This window comes from Ambystoma mexicanum, assembly GCF_040938575.1.
Source record: "Ambystoma mexicanum isolate Mex_15411 chromosome 12 unlocalized genomic scaffold, UKY_AmexF1_1 Mex_chr12_unloc.1, whole genome shotgun sequence".
Classification (NCBI taxonomy): domain Eukaryota; kingdom Metazoa; phylum Chordata; class Amphibia; order Caudata; family Ambystomatidae; genus Ambystoma; species Ambystoma mexicanum.
Genome location: NW_027182322.1, coordinates 7,641,042 through 7,644,803, shown reverse-complemented (window position 1 = coordinate 7,644,803; position 3,762 = coordinate 7,641,042).

Here is a 3,762-nt window from a genome sequence, read left to right as displayed (position 1 = left end):
TGTGACTGTAAAGGCGGGACCTCGCGCTCTCTGTAACGCGCTCCATTGGCAACATCAGTTAAATGTCGTTCGTTCAATCCCTCGCGGATGTTGTTTTTATTCCCATTTGTAACTGGGAAATACTGTCGCTGCAATACATATGTCTTAATCAAGCTAGTGGTTATTGACGTAAATGGCAGTGTTATAATGTTTCATGTACTGCAAATGTCACCACATAATGCGCTCTTAATTAGATTTGGTTGAAATACATTACAGTCACCCGATGAAAAAGTGTGCAAAGAGCATTAAAGAAACAAAAGGTTCATAACAGTAACAGGACATATCGAATTGTTTCAGTCCTCCACAGAGATTGCCAATGTATTAATGGAAATTCTAAAATATCTGCCCAACTGCCGTGACATTGCCTCACCGCAATGCCGTGACTCGGATTCCAACCGAGGTTGCTGCGGCCACAACGCAGAGTACTAACCACTATACGATCACGGCGAGCTACTTGGGCTGCTGCAATGTGACGTTCCACCTCTATCATAAGCTGTACTCCATCTGTGATGTCATGACTCATGTTTGAATTAAAGGTTGGTTGTGATGTTATCCATGAGAATAAGTGGACACCTGATCCCCAGTCACTTATTTAAGATCTCAATAATCAAGTCAGAATCCAAATGAAAGTCATCAAAGTGGAGCCAATTAGAAACAATATAGTTACACAAACCTGGCAATGGTGCGGCAGCCAGGGCCGATAATGGCCCGCCAGCCTGAGAGCAGGAAAGTGTGAGAGCAGTGATGGTCTTGTGAGAGTTTACAGCTGTTATTGACCCTGTCCCCTTCCATTGCAGAGTTTTCTCCCTATAAGAAGTGCAGAGGCTCCCTCCGGGGTGCTAATAGTACATTTATTTTTTTGCGCAGGAGAAGTGCTCTTCACCGATTGCACGTGCCAAATCACCCGAAGGCCACCACCATAAAATTCAGGCATTCATGTTCATGCGTCCTCCATGTTATGTCCTTATAAAGGGATGCATGCTCATGATGACTCCATGTCACACCTGAATACAAGGATGCATGTTCATGCCGCCTCGTTCTCTTGGCTTCATACAGGGATTTTATCTCCTCCCTGTCTCACCCTCATGCAGGGATGCATGACCAATGCTCCTTCCCTTCTCGCCCGCATACATGGATGCACGTTCATGTCTCCTCGTTCTCTGGGCTTCATACGGGGATTTTATCTCCTCCCTGTCTCACCCTCAGGAAGGGATGCATGACCAATGCTCCTTCCCGTCTCGCCCGCATACATGGATGCACGTTCACGCCTCCTCCTTCTCTCGGCTTCATACGGGGATCATATCTCCTCCCTGTCTCATCCTCATGCAGGGATGCATGACCAATGCTACTTCCTGTCTCGCCCGCATACATGGATGCACGTTCACGCCTCCTCCTTCTCTCGGCTTCATACGGGGATCATATCTCCTCCCTGTCTCACCCTCATGCAGGGATGCATGACCAATGCTCCTTCCCTTCTCGCCTGCATACATGGATGCACGTTCACGCCTCCGACTTCTCTCGGCTTCATACGGGGATCATATCTCCTCCCTGTCTCACCCTCATGCAGGGATGCATGACCAACGCTCCTTCCTGTCTCGCCCGCATACATGGATGCACGTTCACGCCTCCTCCTTCTCTCGGCTTCATACGGGGATCATATCTCCTCCCTGTCTCACCCTCATGCAGGGATGCATGACCAACGCTCCTTCCCTTCTCGCCTGCATACATGGATGCACGTTCACGCCTCCTCCTTCTCTCGGCTTCATACGGGGATCATATCTCCTCAATGTCTCACCCTCACTTCCAACATGTGTAACTTATTGTTCTCTTTGACGTCTGGGGCATGGGTGGCTACTGCACAGCTCTAGATGTCGCCCACCTGCAAGGTGCTATGGAAAGCACTTTTCCACATTGGACGTGCTATATTAACCCCCTCTCCCCAAATACAATAAAAATAAAGAAATATATGTGCTTCCATAATGTCTACCTTCTAATGTTTCATATGTGTAAGCACATTGTCCTCCTCCTGACCACATTCTAAAACTATGTGCAAATTGTTCCTTCCATAAACTGTCACTTCCTTGGCCCTTTATTTATAATGACTGTTATACTCTCTCTCTTTCCGCCACAGTATAAAAAAGCCTAGCACACCTCATGATTGGACTAAGAAATTCCTGTCATTTAGTTGGAAATGATTTTCCCATTATCCCCAAAAACTCCTCACTGTGTCTAAGAACGCTTTTTTTCACAGGACAATACAGATCAGATTGACTTGAAAGGTCCTTTCACGCGACTACAGAATGCCTCTCATTCCACTAAAAGATACGCCAGTGCCTACAATAGCCTAGGACTAGACTATGAGTCCCAATGTAGAAAGACCACAAGTCCACAGATATGCCTGTTTATTTAAACATCTGTATTATCATCACCGTGTGACTGTAAAGGAGGGACCTCGCGCTCTCTGTAACGCGCTCCATTGGCAACATCAGTTAAATGGCGTTCGTTCAATCCCTCGCGGATGTTGTTTTTATTCCCATTTGTAACTGGGAAATACTGTCGCTGCAATACATATGTCTTAATCAAGCTAGTGGTTATTGACGTAAATGGCAGTGTTATAATGTTTCATGTACTGCAAATGTCACCACATAATGCGCTCTTAATTAGATTTGGTTGAAATACATTACAGTCACCCGATGAAAAAGTGTGCAAAGAGCATTAAAGAAACAAAAGGTTCATAACAGTAACAGGACATATCGAATTGTTTCAGTCCTCCACAGAGATTGCCAATGTATTAATGGAAATTCTAAAATATCTGCCCAACTGCCGTGACATTGCCTCACCGCAATGCCATGACTCGGATTCGAATCGAGGTTGCTGCGGCCACAACGCAGAGTACTAACCACTATACGATCACGGCGAGCTACTTGGGCAGCTACAATATGACGTTTCACCTCTCTCATAAGCTGTACTCCATCTGTGATGTCATGACTCATGTTTGAATTAAAGGTTGGTTGTGATGGTATCCATGAGAATAAGTGGACACCTGATCCCCAGTCACTTATTTAAGATCTCAATAATCAAGTCAGAATCCAAATGAAAGTCATCAAAGTGGAGCCAATTAGAAACAATATAGTTACACAAACCTGGCAATGGTGCGGCAGCCAGGGCCGATAATGGCCCGCCAGCCTGAGAGCAGGAAAGTGTGAGAGCAGTGATGGTCTTGTGAGAGTTTACAGCTGTTATTGACCCTGTCCCCTTCCATTGCAGAGTTTTCTCCCTATAAGAAGTGCAGAGGCTCCCTCCGGGGTGCTAATAGTACATTTATTTTTTTGCGCAGGAGAAGTGCTCTTCACCGATTGCACGTGCCAAATCACCCGAAGGCCACCACCATAAAATTCAGGCATTCATGTTCATGCGTCCTCCATGTTATGTCCTTATAAAGGGATGCATGTTCATGATGACTCCATGTCACACCTGAATACAAGGATGCATGTTCATGCCGCCTCGTTCTCTTGGCTTCATACAGGGATTTTATCTCCTCCCTGTCTCACCCTCATGCAGGGATGCATGACCAATGCTCCTTCCCTTCTCGCCCGCATACATGGATGCACGTTCATGTCTCCTCGTTCTCTCGGCTTCATACGGGGATTTTATCTCCTCCCTGTCTCACCCTCAGGAAGGGATGCATGACCAATGCTCCTTCCCGTCTCGCCCGCATACATG